The sequence below is a fragment of the Oncorhynchus tshawytscha genome, linkage group LG09, assembly GCF_018296145.1.
Source record: "Oncorhynchus tshawytscha isolate Ot180627B linkage group LG09, Otsh_v2.0, whole genome shotgun sequence".
In the NCBI taxonomy this organism is placed as follows: domain Eukaryota; kingdom Metazoa; phylum Chordata; class Actinopteri; order Salmoniformes; family Salmonidae; genus Oncorhynchus; species Oncorhynchus tshawytscha.
Window position 1 is genome coordinate 29,086,802 of NC_056437.1, and position 25,452 is coordinate 29,112,253.

Consider the following 25,452-nt stretch of genomic DNA (forward strand, 5'->3'; position numbering starts at 1 on the left):
AATAGTCGCGCAGCTAGTTGATGATCCTTGTTTTACATCCTATAATTTCCTTTTCATCAACAAGTAATATTATATAAAGGGTACAAACTGCAGAGTACACAACTTATGATGTGGGAACTGGCACCTAGAACAAAATCAAAGAAAGAAAATGTATAAATACATTTCTAATGCTTATTATTTTGACCATTACAACTGTCAACACAGGAAAAAAATACCACAATGCAGCACACACAGACGTTTATGTAAATTATTAATGAGATACATAAAATGAAACAGGATGGGAATGGCGGTATTAGCAATGCATTCAGCTACAAGTGTTTGTGCCAGACAAGTCTAAACTAGAGCTAGCAGTCAGGATTTATGAACCTCTTAGGGCTGCAGCCCTATACAGGGATCAACATCAGCGGAAATCAGAGGAAATTTCAGAGTGACAACTAATAGTACTCGATACAACTCAAACTTTCATTAAAACACACATGCAGGGTACTCAATTAAATAAATACCCAAAGGGGACGTAAACAGAATAATTAGCGTAGCCGGCGCTACACAAAACGCAGAAATAAAATATAAAACATTCATTACTTTTGACGAGCTTCTTTGTTGGCACTCCTATATGTCCCATAAACATCACAATTGGGTCTTTTTTTCGATTAAATCCGTCCATGTATACCCTAAATGTCCATTTATGAAGCCCGTCTGATCCATGAAAAAGCACCGTTCCAAAACGCAACGTCATTTTTTAAAATTAAAAAAGTTGCCTATAAACTTTGACAAAACACTTCAAACTACTTTTGTAATCCAACTTTAGGTATTAGTAAACGTTAATAATCGATCAAATTGATCACGGGGCGATCTGTATTCAATAGCAGCACATTTTGAAATCATGGTCCACATTCTGTCTTTCATAACTTCCTCCGGTGTACCCGAAGACAGGAAGTGCCTATTCCTCATTTCACCAAGGATTAACTTCAATCTAAATGCCAGTACTGGTGACATCGTGTGGAAGCTGTAGGCATTGTAAACTGGACGCTATCTATTTTCCCTTGCCATAGACAATACAGAGACTGGCGGAGGGATATTTTTTTTTTTTTTTTTTTTTTTTGAACAGTTTTCCTTGGGATTTTGCCTGCTAAACACGTTCTGTTATAGTCACAGACATGATTCAACCAGTTTTATAAACTTCAGAGTGTTTCCTATCCACACATACTAATCATATGCATATACTATATTCCTGGCATGAGTAGGAGGACATTGAAATTTTGCGCGATTTTTAACAAAAAGCTGCAAAAATTCGCAGCCTCCTTTTTTAAATCAGGAAAGGGTAACAAAATATGTAGTCTACATGTAATTAGTCTATGATAAAACGGGTTCAATCAAACAATCACTTTATTCACTGTTTTTAGGGATAGTGTTCTGGTGGTTTCCTTTTGATAAATGCCTGTCAAACAGACAGCCTGTGCCAGTAACTGTGCCATTTGAAGCATTTGAGTCAGGCAGGATCCTTCACAGCAGTGCATGTCTTTTCCTGTCAGAGTGGAGACCGTTGTAGACACACAATGGACCATCCATTAATCCAACTCACCCATGCAAAGTTATTAAAAAAAGCAGTATGACTCAACACATGTTAGACCATCACTGATTACTGTCTCCTCTATCTGAGCATTGATGTTGGCACCTGCAGAAAACAGAGACAACAGAGGGAGGATTCAAGATTGTTTTACTGGGAAGGCACTTTTAAGGGAGTATTAATCTATTCCCACTGTTGGTCATTGAATCCAGAATGTTTTTTCTTCTGCCATTTGTTATGGAAAAGCCAGTTTGTCCCTTTTGCATCAACTCAATAATATCATGAGCTTAAACCTGTATATGAATACAATCATATCATGTGATCATTTTGTTTCCAAAAGAGAGGTTTTGTATTTTGCCTCAACACTGAGAAATATGGTAGGTAAAATCATTAAATAGAAGCACTAGTTTAATTCAAATCCAGAGAGAGAGACCCATACCTTGTGACAAAAACAGTGCCACCAGGGCAAGTGGTTCGAATGCCTCCTTCCCATTGGCCCCTCTCCAGTTCATGGCATTTGTCAGGAGTTGTGTTAGTGTTCTCCACACAGTCTCCTTGGTGGTCATTCCTCCAGCCAGTCCAAAAGATGTGATCTGAAAGACAACAGACTGGTATGTCACAGAGATTATACTGATTTTAGAGTACTGCTTCAGAACAGGGTTATTCATCAGAGAGGGTAAAGCACCTTGATCACCAAGGGGTTGGTAAACCCAGGGCTGGAATTTCGAGGTGGAACTGCGTTCTGGGTCAGATTGAACGTGGCTTGGTTTGGGTGAATTGGTTTCAACACTACATTTCATTATTTAATTTTGCACACTGGTCTAGGTTAGTGTCTGTTTTGCAGACAAGACCGAGAGAGACAGACACTCAGTATGTGCTGCTGGTTGTAACAACATTTGTAATTACTCATTCACAGAGACTAGGAAGAGTCGCAGCAACAGGTCAAGGCAGTGAGACGAGGGTTGTCGGGTATAGGCACAGCTCTGACATGTAGTTAGCTACAGGACTTAATAGGAGAGAAAATATTATGTTGAATTGACTACTGAATTAGGTCAGTGTATATTGTGGCCAATGGGTATCCTTCATTAAGCAGCATGACAGAATCATTTTACCACTGGTTATCTGTTATTTCAAGATGTGCGAAATTTACAGAAATCTGCCTTTTTCGTTCTGCTTTCTTCACTTTGGATATCGGAAAACAAGCATTATCAAGGTAGGCGGGGAAAGGGAGGGTGTTGCCGAACTGGGTGCATTTATTGTTCCTAGTGCAGCTACAGTAGCTAGCCACACAGTCTCCGTTGAGTGTAATTTGTGTTCTTGGTCAAATCATTACAACTGTTAGTTGAGTGACTTGATAATTGTAATTCTGTAGCCAGCTATTGTTACCTAGCGGCTGTGCACGTGACAACTACAATCTCTAGCTAGCATTTGAAGCTAGCTAGCTAAGTAACTACTTGATATTGTATTGTGTGTCTAGTTAGCTAACCATTTATACACAGGCTAACGTTACTTACTTATAGGCTACTAGCTAGTCATGTGAGGATGTGTTTGCTTGATAGCTACTTGAATTGTTCGTGCTCTGTGTATGGACCGCAGATGTGCAGCACTGCAGTGTGTGTGTTTGAAGACTTTCTGTGTCCAAGGGGGGGGGCAAGAGCTAGGAGAGTTCAAGGTGACTGGATAGGGCCCGTCACGGGGAGCAAACTGCTGCACGCACACAGCCATTGAGGCTTGATTACCAACAACGACGAGACGGCCTACAGGGAGGAGGTGAGGGCCCTCGGAGTGTGGTGTCAGGAAAATAACCTCACACTCAACGTCAACAAAACTAAGGAGATGATTGTGGACTTCAGGAAACAGCAGAGGGAACACCCCCCCATCCACATCGATGGAACAGTAGTGGAGAGGGTAGCAAGTGTTAAGTTCCTCGGCATACACATCACAGACAAACTGAATTGGTCCACTCACACAGACAGCATCGTGAAGAAGGCGCAGCAGCACCTCTTCAACCTCAGGAGGCTGAAGAAATTCGGCTTGTCACCAAAAGCACTCACAAACTTCTACAGATGCACAATCGAGAGCATCCTGTCGGGCTGTATCACCGCCTGGTATGGCAACTGCACCGCCCTCAACCGTAAGGCTCTCCAGAGGGTAGTGAGGTCTGCACAACGCATCACCGGGGCAAACTACCTGCCCTCCAGGACACCTACACCACCCGATGCTACAGGAAGGCCATAAAGATCATCAAGGACATCAACCACCCGAGCCACTGCCTGTTCACCCCGCTGTCATCCAGAAGGTGAGGTCAGTACAGGTGCATCAAAGCTGGGACCGAGAGACTGAAAAACAGCTTCTATCTCAAGGCCATCAGACTGTTAAACAGCCACCACTAACATTGAGTGGCTGCTGCCAACACACTGTCAATGACACGGACTCAACTCCAGCCACTTTAATAATGGGAATTGATGGGAAATGATGTAAATATATCACTAGCCACTTTAAACAATGCTACCTTATATAATGTTACTTACCCTACATTATTCATCTCATATGCATACATATATACTGTACTCTATATCATCGACTGTATCCTTATGTAATACATGTATCACTAGCCACTTTAACTATGCCACTTGGTTTACATACTCATCTCATATGTATATACTGTACTCGATATCATCTACTGTATCTTGCCTATGCTGCTCTGTACCATCACTCATTCATATATCCTTATGTACATATTCTTTATCCCCTTACACTGTGTATAAGACAGTAGTTTTTTGGAATTGTTAGTTAGATTACTTGTTCGTTATTACTGCATTGTCGGAACTAGAAGCACAAGCATTTCGCTACACTCGCATTAACATCTGCTAACCATGTGTATGTGACAAATAAAATTTGATTTGATTTGAGCTATCGACAACCCTGTTGTACAGCCATCACTGGTAAGACAGGGAGGGAGATGCGAGACACAGATGAAGGAAGTTTGAGATGTGGTCTGAGACTTGGACTTTATATGTCTTTTTTTACTGTTTCTGTTTCTGTTTCTCTACCTGCCTATGAATCTGAGCAGAACCACCATGAGTATGTCAAGGTAAGCCAGTCTGAACCAGACAAAACTGGTTCATAGGCTAGACCAGTCTAGATCATCTTACACACCTTAGTAGACTAAAACATCAAACTCTACAAAGTTACATTCAGTCCTCTCCTCTCAGCTTCAGGAACATGGTCCAGCGTGACGACAGCTGGTGGGGAATAGCAAGTGGATACATTTTCATACTGGTACCCTGTGGGAATCAAACTCACAACCATGGCATTGCTATCACCATGCTCTACCAACTGAGCCACATGGGTATAGAATTATAAATTAGGATTTAGAATATTAGAATGGACATAAACCTTCTTATGATGGGACAAAGGTCAGAGCGTTCACCAACCATGGTTTGCCAGTGCTGTGATAAAATATTGTGTAAGATAATGAATTTGAATAATTTATCTGTACTGTATGTTTTGTTAGCTAGTGTCGAGGTGACTAGTACAGGCCACCCTGGCGATCCCTGAAGACATCATCCCCCTTGCACATGACATTTAAGCAAAGTTACATAACACATTGTCTCCTTTACACGTGATATCTACAGACTTTTGTAACACATTGTTTCCTTCATATGTTACGGCAATCCACGGTGTCATCTTTTCATGGCCCATGTTTCATTCGGCAGCTCCACCAGCTCTAACCCAGGGCCTGAGTTCGACAGGGGTGTTGCCATATAAGATGAACCTCTGCCCTCCAGCAGAGGTACATCTTCATACAGTCTCCTCGCACCCATCACCTCCCTGCATTTATGCTGCTCTCTAGCTGCTTGTGGTTGGGTGTTCTTCTTGTCTTTCTTAAGCTTCTTCTTATTCTTCCTTGTTTCAGTGTTACCAGAGTCCTGTCAGCGGGCTGGAGGACTCATCAGGTCATATTGACCAGGCTCATTCGCGACACTCCCTCCTTGACCTGTGGCTCCTTTAGTCTTTTTAGGCTTGGATTCTTACCCTTACATTGGAAACAAACTTTTTGGGGGGGTTATTAATATATACCACTTCCCGTCTCATCATGGACTGTACGTACTTTAACATGATAGGGCGTGCCCCGAGTAAGTACACTCACAGGGTGTACGTAGCCAAATTGGCTTGGATTAGGCAGATTAGGCTGAGCATATCCCTTACCCTGAACCCTTGGTTTTCCAAGACAAAACCCTCCATCTGCGCCTGTTGTGCCCCTGTTGATAGGTCCCCGGGGTAGGGAGTCATCAGCGCAATCACCTTCTTTATTGGTGGTTTGCAGGGATTTCAAAAATCCTGACTAGAACCAAAAAAATGTATCGTATTACACCAGTGCTAGCCTCCCTACATTGGCTTCCTGTCAAGGAAATGGCTGATTTCAAGGTTTTACTGCTAACCTACAAAGCATTACATGGGCTTTCTCCTACCTATCTCTCTGATTTGGTCCTCCCGGACATACCTACACGTATGCTACGGTCACAAGACGCAGGCCTCCTAATTGTCCCTAGAATTTCTAAGCAAACAGCTGGAGGCAGAGCTCAATTTTTATGGAATGGTCTGCCTACCCATGTGAGAGACGCAAACTCGGTCTCAACCTTTAAGTCTTTACTGAAGACTCATCTCTTCAGTGGGTCATATGATTGAGTGTAGTCTGGCCCTGGAGTGTGAAGGTGAACGGAAAGGCTCTGGAGCAACGAACCGCCCTTGCTGTCTCTGCCTGGCCGGTTCCCCTCTTTCCACTGGGATTCTCTGCCTCTAACCCTATTACAGGGGCTGAGTCACTTGCTTACTGGGGCTCTTTCATGCCGTCCCTAGGAGGGGTGCGTCACTTGAGTGGGTTGAGTCACTGATGTGATCTTCCTGTCTGGGTTGGCACCCCCCTTGGGTTGTGCCGTGGCGGAGATCTTTGTGGGCTATACTCGGCCTTGTCTCAGGATGGTAAGTTGGTGGTTGAAGATATCACTCTAGTGGTGTGGGGGCTGTGCTTTGGCAAAGTGGGTGGGGTTATATCCTTCCTGTTTGGCCCTGTCCGGGGGTATCATCGGATGGGGCCACAGTGTCTCCTGACCCCTCCTGTTTCAGCCTCCAGTATTTATGCCGCAGTAGTTCGTGTCGGGGGGCTAGTTTGTTTTATCTGGAGTTCTTCTCCTGTCTTATCCGGTGTCCTGTGTGAATTTAAGTATGCTCTCTCTAATTCTCTCTTTCTATCTCTCTCTCTGAGGACCTGAGCCCTAGGACCATGCCTCAGGACTACCTGGCATGATGACTCCTTGCTGTCCCCAGTCCACCTGGCCGTGCTGCTGCTCCAGTTTCAACTGTTCTGCCAGCGGCTATGGAATCCTGACCTGTTCACCGGACGTGCTACCTGTCCCAGACCTATTATATGACCATGCTGGTCATTTATGAACATTTGAACATCTTGGCCATGTTCTGTTATAATCTCCACCTGGCACAGCCAGAAGAGGACTGGCCACCCCTCATAGCCTGGTTCCTCTCTAGGTTTCTTCCTAGGTTTTGGCCTTTCTAGGGAGTTTTTTCTAGCCAACGTGCTTCAACACCTGCATTGCTTGCTGTTTGGGGTTTTAGGCTGGGTTTCTGTATAGCACTTTAAGATATCAGCTGATGGGCCATATAAATACATTTGATTTGATTTGAGAGAGAAAAATACATTTGATTTTGATTTTCATCGGTCTCTAGGCATCTGGTGCAATAGGCCGATCCCACATTGGCCACATTCTCCATGAAACAATCCAGTACACATATACAAGCATTGTCATTACATTTTTTTCCGTAATTTTCATCACTCATTATTTATATTTATAGCCAGTCTAAGCAACACAAATCAATCAAAGCAAAACCTTCACCCCACCCCGGGCAGACTCCTTAAAATGTCATCCTCACCTGGCTCACACCTTCCCCTGACTAGTCATAAAGATTCAGTATCTCCAGCGATTCAACATCCATTTCTCCCTCCAACTGAGTCTTAGTTTCTAGGTCAGTAATATCCCTTATTTGTTGATAGGGCCGGAGTTCCTTCAAGATTTCCATCACCTCTGCAATTTTAACTGAAAGGGCCGCTAGCTCACCGGCCTCTATCCTAGCCCTTCACTCATCTCCTGATAGGCTCTCTTCAGCCTTCCCCTAAACTGCCGTTCCCCTACGAAAACTGTGGTTAAGGCTCCAATAGCCCCATCCTCAGGTTCCTGAGGTTCAAAGTCATTCACCAGATTTTCTGTCAGAACTGGGATTAAGGGCTCCAGGACCTCATCCTCAATGCCCAGTGGATCCAGATCTGTCTCCTGTCCATCCTCCCCACCAGGTTTCTACCCTAGGTACAAATAAACAACTGAAATATCACATTTACATAAGTATTCAGACCCTTTACTCAGTACTTTGTTGAAACACCTTTGGCAGAGATTACAGCGTCAAATCTTCATGGGTATGACGCTACAAGCTTGGCACACCTGTATTTGGGGAGATTCTCTCATTCTTCTCAGTAGATCCTCTCATGCTCTGTCAGGTTCAGAGACTTGACCTGAAGCCACTCCTGCGTTGTCTTGGCTGTGTGCTTAGGGACGTTGTCCTGTTGGAAGGTGAACCTTCACCCCCAGTTTGACGTCCTGAGCACTCTGGAGCAGAGCGCATCAAGGATCTCTCTGTACTTTGCTCCGTTCATCTTTCACTCGATCCTGACTAGTCTCCCAGTCCCTGCACTGAAAAACATCCCTTAAGCATGATGCTGCCACCACCATGCTTCACCGAAGGAATGGTGCCAGGTTTCCACCAGGCATGACGCTTGGCATTCAGGCCAAAGAGTTCAATCTTCGTTTCATCAGATCAGACAATCTTGTTTCTCATGTTCTGAGAGTCTTTGGGTGCCTATTTGTAAACTCCAAGCGGGCTGTGATGTGCCTTTTACTGAGGAGGGGCTTCCGTCTGGCCACTCTACCATAAAGGCCTGATTGGAGGAGTGCTGCAGAGATGGTTGTCCTTCTGTAAGTTTCTCCCATGTCCTCAGAGGAACTCTGGAGCTCTGTCAGAGTGACCATCGGATTCTTGGTCACCTCCCTGACCAAGGCCCTTCTCCCCTGATTGCTCAGTTTGGCCGGGCTGCCAGCTCTAGGAAGAGTCTTGGTGCTTCTAAACTTCTTCCATTTAAGAATGACGGAGGCCACTGTGTTCTTTGGGACTTTCAATGTTGCAGACATTTTTTGGTACCCTTCCCCAGATCTGTGCCTCAACCCAATACTCTGAGAGAGCTCTAAGGACAATTATTTTGACCTCATGTCTTGGTTTTTGCTCTGACATGCACTGATAACTGTCGGACCTTATATAGACAGGTGGTGGCTTTCCAAATCATGTCTAAGCAATTGAATTTACCACAGGTAGACTCCAATCAAGTTGTAGAAACATCAAGGATGATCAATGGAAACAGGATGCACCGGAGCTCAATTTCAAATCTCATAGCAAAGGGTATTAAAACGTATGTAAATAAAGTATGACATTTTTTATACATTTGCAAAAAAATTCTAAAACATCTTTTCGCTTTGTCATTATGGGGTATTGTGTGTAGATTGATGAGGAAAAAAAATGTATTTAATCCATTTTAGAATAAGGCTGTAACATTAAAATGTGGAAAAAGTCAAGGGGTCTGAATACTTTCCAAATGCACTGTATTAGGCGAAGCGCAGGTTGGTTGATCTAGAACAAGAAACAATATACAAATATGTTCACATATTCACAAAAAAAGTAATACATCTGCCACGGTCTGTAGTGTTATTTGCATATTGCATCCTGATTGGCCATATGCTAATGAGGGCCTGTGGGAATGTAGGGGTCCAAGAGGAAAGCATCTCTCTCTCTCATGGGGCTTGTAATGTGAAGCAATGTCAAGTTAGCAATAAATGTGCCATCGTAAAGACAACGTTAGTAGTTATTTTTCTCACGTACAGACAAGTTTGATTACATGACATGGTATCAGAAGTGGACTAGAATGAGTGTATTTGCTAACAGAGTTTAGCTTACAGTACCGGGTTGAAAGGTTTGGGGAAGAAAATCAAGGAGGCTAATCAGCATGGCAGACATCACGGGAGAAGTGCAGCAGCCACCAGGAGCAGTGCCTGAAGAGGCTAGCCACCCGTTGAAGGTGTAGCAGGAGGGGCACAGATACACGCACATACAGGTCCAAGTGTTACATTTAGCATACAGCCGCCGGCTGCAACTATGGACTTTTGCACAATGAACTAATTAGAGATCGCAAGGCAAATTGAAAAAGCAGTAAGGCTGCCTGCGAGGTGGAAAGGCAGCGAGTGGAAACTGAAATTCCAGCTTGAGAAAGCTAGCCATGAAAATGCTAATGACAAAAAGCAGTCAAAGTGCACAGCTAATGAAGTAGTGTGTCACTCCTAAGTGAAAAATGGACATTACCAACATGTGTGTATGTCATCATGAGCCGTAAACGAGAAGAAATGTTGTTTACGGCTCATGAACACATTGTCTGGGATCACATTTAGAAATGTCAAATTCTAAATAGACACTGGTGCCGATGTGACTGTTATCCCAGACAATGTGTTCAATCACATTTTTGCAGGAACCAGCAAGCCAGCTCTACAAAAACCAACAAAACCTCTGATAGGACCAGGAAGAGTGCCGCTGGACGTGATCGGCGTGACACAAGTGTGGATCTAAGAAAGGGAGAAAAGGAGACACTGGAGGAGGTATATGTCAGAGATCTACACACAGCTTTACTAGGCAGACCAGCGATCATAAAGCTTGAGCTAGATGCTCGACTCAACAGCATTGATTTACAGACACTGAAAGAAAGCTATCCTAAGCTGTGCAGTGGTCTTGGCACAGTAGAACAACCATATACCATCAAGCTGAAACCGGGTGCAGAGCCCTACTTACTCCACAACAGATTCCTCTGACATTGCTGCCACAAGTCAAGATAGAGCTAGAGCATGTTCAAGGGTTCAAGATTGTCACTTGAGTCAAGAAGCCCACGGACTGGTGCGCCGGCATGGTGGTTGTCCTTAAGAAGAACAGGGACGTGAGGATATGTGTCAACTTCACCAGTCTCAATGAGTCAGTGTGTAGAGAAAAATACAAACTTCCCACTGTCGAACAGACCCTTGGCTCACTAGCCGGGGCGAATATCTTCAGTGAGTTCGACGCGAACATGGGCTTCTCGCAGATCCCGCTAGCCGAGGAGTCAGTTAAACTAACAACCTTCATCACACCTTTCGGACATTACTACTTCAACCGTCTGCCTTTTGGCATCGCTTCAGCACCTGAACACTTCCAGAACAGAATGGTGAAAGAGGTCACTGAAGGCTTGGATGTGTGGTCTGTCACATGGATAAAGTGTTGGTCTTGGGCCAAACACATGAGGAGCATGATACAAGACTTCATGTCGCATTGCAGGAGATGGAAAAAGCCGGTTGAACTCTGAACATGGACTGTGACCTGTCAAAGGAGGAAGTGAAGTTCCTGGGTCACATCTCGGACAAAGGAGGACAGCCCGACCCGGCAAAGACAGAGGCTGCCAAGGAGAAGGCGAAGCCATCCAAAATCAGCGAGCTGCAGAGTTTGAAGAATGGTGAACCAACTGGGAAAGTTCATCCCCCAGTTAGCAGAAAATGACAAACCTCTCAGAGACCTACTCTCAAAGAAAAATCACTGGTTCTGGGGGGCCGACCAAGTCAGAGCCTTCAAAGAGCTGAAGGAGGAGCTGACATCCACACCCACTCATACCATCACAACTTCCTGAGAGACCCTGTCAAAGACTGAACAGACTTGTTCACTCTGAAAATCACCACCTACCTCTCAAGGTATGTGGAAATTGCAGACATGTCACTAACAAAGTCTGTGGAAGTCATAGTTCATCTGAAGTCCATCGTCGCCTGCCATGGGGTACCTGAGGTCCTGGTTACTTGCAATGTCACCAGTAGTCCAATGTTCACGCAAAGCAACGGAGGCAGACCGCACTTGCTTTGCTGGCCTATCGGTCAACTCCGCTCTAGAATGGCTTCAGCTCAGCTGCTGATGGGATGACAGCTTCATACCACAGTGCCAACACTCCCATCGCTGCTAGACCCATCACTCTTAAACACAGCTATGGTCAGCTCAAAGGAAGAGGAGCGTCACAGAGTTAGCAATCTCAGCAGACTCCCACCTGGAAAACAGGTGTGTGTGACTGACTCAAAATCACAGGAACAGTGCTGAGGGAACATGCAGCACCACAATCCTACATGGTGGAAGTTTCCCACGGGTCTGTCCGCAGGAACAGACATCACCTCATCCCTATGAATGGACCCGAGAACAACAATGCTACGCAGGTGAAGATTCAAGTGTCTTCACGCTTAGCGAAATACAGTGAATTTGGAAAGTATTCAGGTCCCTTGACTTTTCACATTTTGTTATGTTACAGACTTATTCTAAAATGTATTAAATACATTTTTTCCCTTGTCAATCTACACACAATACCCCATAATGACACACCGCATTGCCAGAACCACCAACACCAAAAGTAATCATGGATATTCCTGCTACACCCAGAACAAGGTCTGGGTGAGCAATAGTTAAAGACTGGACTTATAAGTCAAAGCAACAAGAACAAAAGACTGAGCTCAAAGTTAAACAAAATGACAAAACACCTGTCAAATCGTTACAGTTCTAACTTACCTTTGGGGTAGATTTGTGTTAAAAGAAATTAGATGCATTTTGGGTTAAAGTTGAGAGAAAATATATGTTGATTACTATGTTGACATGTTCCAGAAGAACTAGGCAGGAACAGACTTACCAACACAAGGGCAGAATAATCCCTTGAGGTCTGTTGCGACAAAGGCAGTCTACCATTTGTTCTCTGAAAAGGGGAGATGTGGTGTTCATGAGGAAAGCATCTCTCTCTTGTGGCTTGTAATGTGAAGCAACGTCAAGTAAGCAATAAATGTGCCTTCATAAAGACACACCGTTAGCAGTTATTTTACTCACGTACAGACAAGTTTGATTAAACGACACTGCCAAAACCAGAGAGGGAGCCTGGGAAGAAATTGCAGACAGAGCAAATGTGCAAGTGAAGTGGCACAATTACAATATCTAATAGACCAAGCAGACACACATGCCTGATTAGTAATAATGCTTTCACTTTATAGAGCACTTTTATTGCAACACTGGTGATATGTGTCAAGGCTATGATTTAATATGTACTGTAAGTTGTAGTAGCCTGTCACACTTGTAATGGTAGGCCCATTCCATAGCCTATGTAGGGTGAAAAATAATGTATTGAATTCATAGTGCTTTTCGTGACAACACGGGCAACAATGTGTTATATGTTTAGTTGTAACCCCAAGGGAGTCACAGACAAAAGAAGTGAGAAAGATCATTGAATTGACTGTTTCTGAAAATGATTTGGTGAAAGTGTTGTTTACAGTATTCATGTATTTATGCTGTGAAAAATTTTCGCGTAGTTGTCACAGGCGTCGTAAGAAGGAGACCAAGGTGCAGCGTGGTGAGCGTACATTTTATTTTAAAATGACACCAACAAAACAACAAACACCACAACCGTGACGCTTACAGGGCTAAGTACCACTAACAAAGTTAACTTCCCACAAACACAAAAGGGAAAAAGGCTGCCTAAGTATGATTCCAAATCAGAGACAACGATAGACAGCTGTCCCTGATTGAGAACCATACCCGGCCAAAACGAAGAAATACAAAAACATAGAAAATAGAACATAGAATGCCCACCCAAATCACACCCTGACCAAACCAAAATAGAGACATAAAAAGCTTTCTAAGGTCAGGGCGTGACAGTAGTCTCCTTCATTTGGTCCAGAGGGTCTTTGAATGGGGGATGTGTTTCATCTCTAGCACCAATGACGTTGGAAAATCTGCAGCGTGAATTAGGCCGGCTTTAAACTTACTCTTGAAAGTTGTAATAGTAGAATGCACAAGGTGCAATTTCAAAATTGGGTAGTGCATCATCACTTCTTCTTGTCATGTTAGTCATTGCGTACCTTAGAGAACTATTTATAACTTGTCATAAATGTCCAGATCAACTAGCCCATGTCAGCTAAAAAAAAATTGCCCACAGATATTTGTGTAATTTAATATTACATGAATACACATTAGACGGGAACACATTACATGGGAAAATGTGCTATAAAACTGCAAAATTGTCGTTGTACACCATGACAAAATGTGTAGAATTGCAGGACACAAGCTTTAACCTGCAAAATTCTTAACAAGAGGGGTGTGAACAGTTTGTGCCATGAACAGTGCTTGTGCCCATAGAAATAGACGCAGCATGCAAGGGGAGTGCGGGATGTTCCCCAAAGCTTGAAAGGGAGCCCAGAGTGAAAACGTTTGGGAACCCCAGATCTACCACTGCTTTTAATCAGGGCAAGGTGTCTGGTAACATGGCTGAATACAAACAGTGCAGCTATTCCCTCCGCAAGGCTATCAAACAAGCTAAGCGCCAGTACAGAGACAAAGTAGAATCTCAATTCAACGGCTCAGACACAAGAGGCATGTGGCAGGGTCTACAGTCAATCACGGACTACAGGAAGAAACCCAGCCCAGTCACGGACCAGGATGTCTTGCTCCCAGGCAGACTAAATAACTTTTTTGCCCGCTTTGAGGACAATACAGTGCCACTGACACGGCCTGCAACGAAAACATGCGGTCTCTCCTTCACTGCAGCCGAAGTGAGTAAGACATTTAAACGTGTTAACCCTCGCAAGGCTGCAGGCCCAGACGGCATCCCCAGCCGCGCCCTCAGAGCATGCGCAGACCAGCTGGCCGGTGTGTTTACGGACATATTCAATCAATCCCTATACCAGTCTGCTGTTCCCACATGCTTCAAGAGGGCCACCATTGTTCCTGTTCCCAAGAAAGCTAAGGTAACTGAGCTAAACGACTACCGCCCGTAGCACTCACATCCGTCATCATGAAGTGCTTTGAGAGACTAGTCAAGGACCATATCACCTCCACCCTACCTGACACCCTAGACCCACTCCAATTTGCTTACCGCCCAAATAGGTCCACAGACGATGCAATCTCAACCACACTGCACACTGCCCTAACCCATCTGGACAAGAGGAATACCTATGTGAGAATGCTGTTCATCGACTACAGCTCGGCATTCAACACCATAGTACCCTCCAAGCTCGTCATCAAGCTCGAGACCCTGGGTCTCGACCCCGCCCTGTGCAACTGGGTTCTGGACTTCCTGACGGGCCGCCCGTCAGGAAGTGAGGGTAGGCAACAACATCTCCTCCCCGCTGATCCTCAACACTGGGGCCCCACAAGGGTGCGTTCTGAGCCCTCTCCTGTACTCCCTGTTCACCCACGACTGCGTGGCCATGCACGCCTCCAACTCAATCATCAAGTTTGCGGACGACACAACAGTGGTAGGCTTGATTACCAACAACGACGAGACGGCCTACAGGGAGGAGGTGAGGGCCCTCGGAGTGTGGTGTCAGGAAAATAACCTCACACTCAACGTCAACAAAACTAAGGAGATGATTGTGGACTTCAGGAAACAGCAGAGGGAACACCCCCCATCCACATCGATGGAACAGTAGTGGAGAGGGTAGCAAGTTTTAAGTTCCTCGGCATACACATCACAGACAAACTGAATTGGTCCACTCACACAGACAGCATCGTGAGGAAGGCGCAGCAGCGCCTCTTCAACCTCAGGAGGCTGAAGAAATTCGGCTTGTCACCAAAAGCACTTACAAACTTCTACAGATGCACAATCTAGAGCATCCTGTCGGGCTGTATCACCGCCTGGTACGGCAACTGCTCCGCCCACAACCGTAAGGCTCTCCAGAGGGTAGTGAGGTCTGCACAACGCATCACCGGGGGCAAACTACCTGCCAGCCAGGACACCTACACTACCTGATGTCACAGGAAGGCCATAAAGATCATCAAGGACAACAACCGCCCGAGCCACTGCATGTTCACCCCGCTATCATCCAGAAGGCGAGGTCAGTACAGGTGCATCAAAGCAGGGACCGAGAGACTGAAAAACAGCTTCTATCTCAAGGACATCAGACTGTTAAACAGACACCACTAACATTGAGTGGCTGCTGCCAACATACTGATGGTTCATTAAAGCCACACCCTCAACGACTGAGGGGGTTCTAAAAAGAGCAAATGTATCCAATTACATTTTCACATTCTTTATGATACATCTGTAGTTCTCAAGAAAATACTTTCAATGAGAGTAACATACATTTTTTTATTATTATTTCTTTTTTTTTTCATTTTGTTGTTACAAGAAACCTTGTCGAGATGCTAAGCCTGGTTGATAAGCACATCAGCTGCTGCCAATGCCGGTGAATCAATCGTCAGTCAGTGTCACAGCTTTGAAGCTGTGAGGCTGATGGGTTGTTTGGTGACCATGAGGTCATTCATTTGGTTTTTAATCTTGAGTTTATGTATGCCTTTTTGTAGTTTCATTGTTTATATATATTTATTTTGGTCATCTTTGAACAACTAATATTCCGCTTGACCTGGCCGACCAAGATGTCAAGAGAGACAGAGCTGGTCCTGGACCTAAGGTAAGATTGCTGTCTTCCTGGGCACATGTGTATCCAACAGTCCTCAAATGCTGATTTCCCACATAAATGCACATATTCGTTCAGGTTGTAACTACGCATAGGACCCCTAGACAAACCAAGTGCGACAATATCCGTAGGCTTAGTTACGGGTTTCGTAACAGTTTTTTACATTTTGTAGCAGGATCAATGGCAGAAGAGGAAGCGAGACATCCCACTTCCTCTTTTTTTCTGGTTCATATACGGTCAATGAACTAAGTAGACCAGACCCAGCAGCTATTGTATTGGTGCTTACAGGAGAGCCGCCCCTTACGCTGAGTAGAACTGTGACAACTTCTTTCAATGGTAAACAACCCTACTACACTACTTGATAAAATCAATCAAAGTTTGGTAGCTACCGCAGCTCGTGAAGTCAGTCAAGCTAATAAACTCATCGGGTGGAGTTGTCATCTTTATCCTCCTGATGCATTCTGGTAGAATCAAACTTTCTAGCAAACAAAACTGTTGGCTATTTCCACAGACCTATTATTGGTTTGCGTAGGGTAATGTGGCTCAGTTGGTAGCGCATGGTGCTTGTAACGCCAGGATTTGTGGGTTTGTTTCCCACGGGGCACTAGTATGAAATGTGTGCACTCACTACTGTAAGTCGCACTGGATAAGAGTGGCGGCTAAACTACGTAAATGTACAGTTAGCAAGTCTCCTGCAGAGATAACAAAAAGTGGTATGATAATTAACAAGAGGGGTGTGAACAGTTTGTGCCATGAACAGTGCTTGTGCCCATAGAAATAGACGCAGCATGCAAGGGGAGTGCGGGATGTTCCCCAAAGCTTGAAAGGGAGCCCAGAGTGAAAACGTTTGGGAACCCCAGATCTACCACTGCTTTTAATCAGGGCAAGGTGTCTGGTAACATGGCTGAATACAAACAGTGCAGCTATTCCCTCCGCAAGGCTATCAAACAAGCTAAGCGCCAGTACAGAGACAAAGTAGAATCTCAATTCAACGGCTCAGACACAAGAGGCATGTGGCAGGGTCTACAGTCAATCACGGACTACAGGAAGAAACCCAGCCCAGTCACGGACCAGGATGTCTTGCTCCCAGGCAGACTAAATAACTTTTTGCCCGCTTTGAGGACAATACAGTGCCACTGACACGGCCTGCAACGAAAACATGCGGTCTCTCCTTCACTGCAGCCGAAGTGAGTAAGACATTTAAACGTGTTAACCCTCGCAAGGCTGCAGGCCCAGACGGCATCCCCAGCCGCGCCCTCAGAGCATGCGCAGACCAGCTGGCCGGTGTGTTTACGGACATATTCAATCAATCCCTATACCAGTCTGCTGTTCCCACATGCTTCAAGAGGGCCACCATTGTTCCTGTTCCCAAGAAAGCTAAGGTAACTGAGCTAAACGACTACCGCCCGTAGCACTCACATCCGTCATCATGAAGTGCTTTGAGAGACTAGTCAAGGACCATATCACCTCCACCCTACCTGACACCCTAGACCCACTCCAATTTGCTTACCGCCCAAATAGGTCCACAGACGATGCAATCTCAACCACACTGCACACTGCCCTAACCCATCTGGACAAGAGGAATACCTATGTGAGAATGCTGTTCATCGACTACAGCTCGGCATTCACCACCATAGTACCCTCCAAGCTCGTCATCAAGCTCGAGACCCTGGGTCTCGACCCCGCCCTGTGCAACTGGGTTCTGGACTTCCTGACGGGCCGCCCCCAGGTGGTGAGGGTAGGCAACAACATCTCCTCCCCGCTGATCCTCAACACTGGGGCCCCACAAGGGTGCGTTCTGAGCCCTCTCCTGTACTCCCTGTTCACCCACGACTGCGTGGCCATGCACGCCTCCAACTCAATCATCAAGTTTGCGGACGACACAACAGTGGTAGGCTTGATTACCAACAACGACGAGACGGCCTACAGGGAGGAGGTGAGGGCCCTCGGAGTGTGGTGTCAGGAAAATAACCTCACACTCAACGTCAACAAAACTAAGGAGATGATTGTGGACTTCAGGAAACAGCAGAGGGAACACCCCCATCCACATCGATGGAACAGTAGTGGAGAGGGTAGCAAGTTTTAAGTTCCTCGGCATACACATCACAGACAAACTGAATTGGTCCACTCACACAGACAGCATCGTGAGGAAGGCGCAGCAGCGCCTCTTCAACCTCAGGAGGCTGAAGAAATTCGGCTTGTCACCAAAAGCACTCACAAACTTCTACAGATGCACAATCGAGAGCATCCTGGCGGGCTGTATCACCGCCTGGTATGGCAACTGCACCGCCCTCAACCGTAAGGCTCTCCAGAGGGTAGTGAGGTCTGCACAACGCATCACCGGGGGCAAACTACCTGCCCTCCAGGACACCTACACCACCCGATGCTACAGGAAGGCCATAAAGATCATCAAGGACATCAACCACCCGAGCCACTGCCTGTTCACCCCGCTGTCATCCAGAAGGCGAGGTCAGTACAGGTGCATCAAAGCTGGGACCGAGAGACTGAAAAACAGCTTCTATCTCAAGGCCATCAGACTGTTAAACAGCCACCACTAACATTGAGTGGCTACTGCCAACACACTGTCAATGACACTGACTCTACTCCAGCCACTTTAATAATGGGAATTGATGGGAAATGATGTAAATATATCACTAGCCACTTTAAACAATGCTACCTTATATAATGTTACTTACCCTACATTATTCATCTCATATGCATACGTAGATACTGTACTCTATATCATCGACTGCATCCTTATGTAATACATGTATCACTAGCCACTTTAACTATGCCACTTGGTTTACATACTCATCTCATATGTATATATTGTACTCGATATCATCTACTGTATCTTGCCTATGCTGCTCTGTACCATCACTCATTCATATATCCTTATGTACATATTCTTTATCCCCTTACACTGTGTATAAGACAGTAGTTTTTTTTTTGGAATTGTTAGTTAGATTACTTCTTCGTTATTACTGCATTGTCGGAACTAGAAGCACAAGCATTTCGCTACACTCGCATTAACATCTGCTAACCATGTGTATGTGACAAATAAAATTTGATTTGATTTGATTTGATTTAAAAGATGTATTTGAGGTCCAGAAAATACATTCCCTTTGTAAAGCGCGAAGAACAGCACAGGCTCCGATGTCAAGTGGATTTAACCAAGAAGTGACAGGGCATAATGATGAACAAGTATCTGATTGGCTTAGAGGTCCCATATTTATTCACCAGGACAGGCTAAGATCAAGTTAACCTAGTAGGTCGCGGGTTTGCTTCAGAGCATTCGTTGCTATGGTTTCTGATCAGGCTCTCTTTCAAGCTTTCTTTCTGGAGCCGGAGTTTGCACAAGTTCCTGTTTGACAGATCTTGCGGAATCACTAATCCGGCTTCCAGGAATACCCCTCTGACAAATGCATATTTCCACATGTCAACAAACAGAATGTGCTGTAAAAATACTGTATCTCCAGGATAAAAAATGGCACCACTCATCAGAACAGCTGGGCATAGTGTGCACTGCATTGTGGGCAGCAGGTAGCCTAGCCGTTAAGAGTGTTGGGCCAGTAACTGAAAGGTCATTGGTTCGAATCCCTGAACCGACTAGGTGAAGATTCTGTTGATGTGCCCTTGAGCAAGGCACTTAACCCTAGTTGCTCTGGATAAGAGTGTCTGCTAAATTATAAAAATGTAAATGCTGTATCTCTGCAGTCACCAGTGTTCATACAAAATGTAATACAAGGCTTCTTTTTGTTTGTTTTGTTCCATTGTCTTTAGACAGAAACATGTTAATCTGTGGTTAGTCTGGGGGTTCATCTGAATCATCTTCAATCTTAACGCATACCCACCATGACCCCTCCACTGGAGCCTCTATCTGGAATCCAATAATAATAATAATAACTTACATAACATCGTACATACTTAGGCCACTATTCAATCCATATCACGGAAGATCAGCGTTACAGTGTGATTAGAATTTAAAGGCAATATTCCCACATTAGCAGAGACTACATTCACAGTAAACTATGCATATGTCAGTCCATCAGAAATAATCTTTAAATTTAAAGCTTCAGTGATACAGATTGTGATACAGTGATACAGAGCCCTTACAGCAGGATACCTGGGCCGACGTGGTGCGCTAAGAAAACAGAGGGGTCTTTACATAGCAGGTATGATGGATGATGGTAGGGAAACAGAATGGATGTAATAGCCACTCACTTATTAGAGAATTCTTCTGAAGAAATCATGTAATATAATGTCGTAATCATCAGGCCTTCATCAGACCCCCATGTCTTTATATGATTGGTGATTCATAATATCTTCAGCAAAAACAGCTTCATCCCCTAAACTACCAGCAGATAAAAACAGATAAATAGTTTATAGGGAGATAAAGATGCTTGTGTTAAAATGGCTGAGACTCAAAACAAAGTATATTCATGTTGCCAAATTGACTTTGGGTACAGCCACACAGAGAGGCCCAAATCGAAATCGACCCCTAAACCCTACGACCCTATATGCACTTGTGGAGATTTGAGAGGATCTTATTGGTATAACACTGATTGAAGTGGATTTAACAAGTGACATCAATAAGGGATCATAGCTTTCACCTGGATTCATCTGGTCAGTCTTCCTAATGTCTGTACACTCAGTGTACACACTCATTCACACACACTACATTGACACTCCCAAACAACAACCCCCCCCAACAACCCCCTACCTTGTACCCCTGCACATTGATCTGGTGCTGGTACTCCCTGTATATAGCTCCATCCTTGTGTATTTTATTTTATTTTCTTCTGTTACTATTTATTATTTTAAAACTCTTCATCGTTGGGAAGGGCATGTAAGCAGGCATTTCACAGTAAAGTCTACACCAGTTGTATTTTCCGCATGTGACAATTACATTTGATTGGATTTGACTCAAACTGGAGCAAGAGAGAGAGAAAGCATCAACTGAAACTGGAAGAGAGAAGAGAGGAGGAGAGACAGCATGAACTTAAACTGTAAGAGAGAGGAGAGACAGCCGTCATTGACACAACTGGGACAGAATGTGAGCTATGGGAAATACAGGAAATGTACGTCCAGCTGGGAATCAAGAAGGTTCTCATCCCATCCGTGCTGTGTTTGCGTCCCAAATGGCATCCTATTCCCTTTGTAGTGCACTACTTTTGTGCACTTGCCAAAGTAGGGCACTACCTAAGGAATAGGGTACCATTTGGGAAGCATGCACTGTAACTACTACCAGCAGACAGTATCCTACCAGCAGACAGTATCCTACCAGCAGACAGTTGCCCATCCACTCTGCCAGGTAGACTCAGCTCCTCAGGCCGGCACTGGAACACTCTGACCACCTTCTCACAGCCTTTCTGCCTCACCACGGTCTCAGTGTGTTCTGCTATGGAGCTGACCTCCACTGCATACACCTACAGGAATAAACAGGGGTTTAATACACCTACAATGCAGAACAGAACACAAACCAAAACAACAGAAGTTAACACACCTACAGGAGTAAACAGGGGTTTAATAGACCTACAACACAGAACAGAACAACAGAGGAGTTTGATATACCTAGCGCACAGTGTTCTAACTAACATTGTCCACTAGATTGAGGTTTAGGCATTGTAATGTCCAAGTGAACACAAGGCTCAAAAGAAAAGTTAGCTTCTATCCACTAATTCAGTTAATAGAATATCCTAAATATTGTTATATTGCAGGGAGGATGTGACACAGTGACACTGAATATAAGAGCAACGTCAACTCACCATCATTACGACCAGGAATACGACTTTCCCGAAGCAGATCCTGTGTTTTGCCCACCACCCAGGACAATGGATGGGATCCCAGCCAGCGAACCAAAACAACGTCGCAGTAAAAGGGGCAGACGAAGCGGTCTTCTGGTCAGGCTCTGGAGACAGGCACATCGCACACCACTCCCTACCATACTACTCGCCAATGTCCAGTCTCTTGACAACAAGATTGATGAAATCCGAGCAAGGGTAGCATTCCAGAGAGACATAAGAGACTGTAACATTCTTTGCTTCACGGAAACACGGCTCACTCGAGACACGCTATCAGAGTCGGTACAGCCAGCTGGTTTCTTCACTCATCGAGCCGACAGAAACAAGCATCTTTCTGGTAAGAAGAGGGGCGGGGGGGTATGCCTTATGATGAACGAGACATGGTGTGATCATAACAACATCCAGGAACTCAAGTCCTTCTGTTCATCTGACTTAGAATTCCTCACAATCAAATGTCGACCGCATTATCTCCCAAGAGAATTCTCTTCGATTATAATCACAGCCGCATATATTCCCCCCCAAGCAGACACATCGATGGCCCTGAACAAACTTCATTTGACTCTATGTAAACTGGAATCACATATCCTGAGGTTGCATTCATTGTAGCTGGGGATTTTAACAAGGCTAATCTGAAAACAAGACGCCCTAAATTCTATCAGCATATCGATTGTGCTATCGGGGCTGGTAAAACCCTGGATCATTGTTATTCTAACTTCCGCGACGCATATAAGGCCCTTCCCCGCCCTCCTTTTGGAAAAGCTGACCACGACTCCATTTTGATGCTCCCAGCCTATAGACAGAGACTAAAACAGAAAGCCCCCGCGCTCAGGTCTATTCAACGCTGGTCCGACCAATCTGACGCTTCAAGACTGCTTCGATCACGTGGATTGGGATATGTTCCGCATTGCGTCCAACAACAACATTGATGAATACGCTGATTCGGTGAGCGAGTTCATTAGCAAGTGCATCGGCGATGTCATACACACAGCAGCTATTAAAACATTCCCAAACCAGAAACCGTGGATTGATGGCAGCATTCGCGCGAAACTGAAAGCACAAACCACTGCTTTTAACCAGGGCAAGGTGACCGGAAACATGACCGAATACAAACAGTGTAGCTATTCCCTCCGCAAGGCAATCAAACAAGCTAAGCGTCAGTATAGAGACAAAGTAGAGTCGCAATTCAACGGCTCAGACACAAGAGGTATGTGGCAGGGTCTACAGTCAATCACGGATTACAAAAAGAAAACCAGCCCCGTCGCTGACCAGGATGTCTTGCTCGCTTTGAGGACAATACAGTGCCACTGACACGGCCCGCTACCAAAACCTGCGGACTGTTCTTCACTGCAGCCGACGTGGGTAAAACATTTAAACGTGTTAACCCTCGCAAGGCTGCAGGCCCAGACGGCATCCCCAGCCGCGTCCTCAGAGCATGCGCAGACCAGCTGGCTGGTGTGTTTACGGACATATTCAATCAAACCTTATCCCAGTCTGCTGTCCCCACATGCTTCAAGAGGGCCACCATTGTTCCTGTTCCCAAGAAAGCTAAGGTAACTGAGCTAAACGACTATCGCCCCTGAGCACTCACTTCCATCATCATGAAGTGCTTTGAGAGACTAGTCAAGGACCATATCACCTCCAGCCTACCTGACACCCTAGACCACTTCAATTTGCTTACTGCCCCAATAGGTCAACAGACGACGCAATCGCAACCACACTGCACACTGCCCTAACCCATCTGGACAAGAGGAATACCTATGTGAGAATGCTGTTCATCGACTACAGCTCAGCATTTAACAATAATAGTACCCTCCAAACTCGTCATCATGCTCGAGCCCCTGGTTCTTGACCCCGCCCTGTGCAACTGGGTACTGGACGCGCCGCCCCCAGGTGGTGAGGGTAGGTAACAACATCTCCACCCTGCTGATCCTCAACACTGGGGCCCCACAAGGGTGCGTTCTGAGCCCTCTCCTGTACTCCCTGTCCACCCACGACTGCGTGGCCACGCACGCCTCCAACTCAGTCATCAAGTTTGCGGACGACACTACAGTGGTAGGCTTGATTACCAACAACGACGAGATGGCCTACAGGGAGGAGGTGAGGGCCCTCGGAGTGTGGTGTCAGGAAAATAACCTCACACTCAACGTCAACAAAACAAAGGAGATGATTGTGGACTTCAGGAAACAGCAGAGGGAGCACCCCCCTATCCACATCGATGGGACAGTAGTGGAGAGGGTAGTAAGTTTTAAGTTCCTCGGCATACACATCACGGACAAACTGAATTGGTCCACCCACACAGACAGCATGGTGAAGAAGGCGCAGGAGCGCCTCTTCAACCTCAGGAGGCTGAAGAAATTTGGCTTGTCACCAAAAGCACTTACAAACTTTTATAGATGCACAATCTAGAGCATCCTGTCGGGCTGTATCACCGCCTGGTACGGCAACTGCTCCGCCCACAACCGTAAGGCTCTCCAGAGGGTAGTGAGGTCTGCACAACGCATCACCGGGGGCAAACTACCTGCCCGCCAGGACACCTACACTACCTGATGTCACAGGAAGGCCATAAAGATCATCAAGGACAACAACCGCCCGAGCCACTGCATGTTCACCCCGCTATCATCCAGAAGGCGAGGTCAGTACAGGTGCATCAAAGCAGGGACCGAGAGACTGAAAAACAGCTTCTATCTCAAGGACATCAGACTGTTAAACAGACACCACTAACATTGAGTGGCTGCTGCCAACATACTGATGGTTCATTAAAGCCACACCCTCAACGACTGAGGGGGTTCTAAAAAGAGCAAATGTATCCAATTACATTTTCACATTCTTTATGATACATCTGTAGTTCTCAAGAAAATACTTTCAATGAGAGTAACATACATTTTTTTATTATTATTTCATTTTTTTTTCATTTTGTTGTTACAAGAAACCTTGTCGAGATGCTAAGCCTGGTTGATAAGCACATCAGCTGCTGCCAATGCCGGTGAATCAATCGTCAGTCAGTGTCACAGCTTTGAAGCTGTGAGGCTGATGGGTTGTTTGGTGACCATGAGGTCATTCATTTGGTTTTTAATCTTGAGTTTATGTATGCCTTTTTGTAGTTTCATTGTTTATATATATTTATTTTGGTCATCTTTGAACAACTAATATTCCGCTTGACCTGGCCGACCAAGATGTCAAGAGAGACAGAGCTGGTCCTGGACCTAAGGTAAGATTGCTGTCTTCCTGGGCACATGTGTATCCAACAGTCCTCAAATGCTGATTTCCCACATAAATGCACATATTCGTTCAGGTTGTAACTACGCATAGGACCCCTAGACAAACCAAGTGCGACAATATCCGTAGGCTTAGTTACGGGTTTCGTAACAGTTTTTTACATTTTGTAGCAGGATCAATGGCAGAAGAGGAAGCGAGACATCCCACTTCCTCTTTTTTTCTGGTTCATATACGGTCAATGAAC

The 25,452-nt window shown here is 45.2% G+C and overlaps 1 long non-coding RNA gene across 3 annotated transcripts; it reads right to left on the reverse strand.

Annotated features, from left to right (window-relative positions):
* Positions 1–1,368: 1,368 nt before the first annotated feature.
* LOC112257732 lies at positions 1,369–22,217 on the reverse strand. 3 transcript variants are annotated; one of them, XR_006084076.1, is made up of 3 exons: positions 21,473–22,217; positions 2,007–2,160; positions 1,369–1,675 (listed from the first exon to the last, which is right to left on the reverse strand). It is a non-coding gene; the product is annotated as an uncharacterized LOC112257732 (long non-coding RNA). The 3 variants fall into 3 exon arrangements; XR_002954634.2 differs by lacking the exon at positions 21,473–22,217 and adding an exon at positions 12,417–12,628; XR_002954635.1 differs by lacking the exon at positions 21,473–22,217 and adding an exon at positions 12,299–12,406.
* Positions 22,218–25,452: the final 3,235 nt, after the last annotated feature.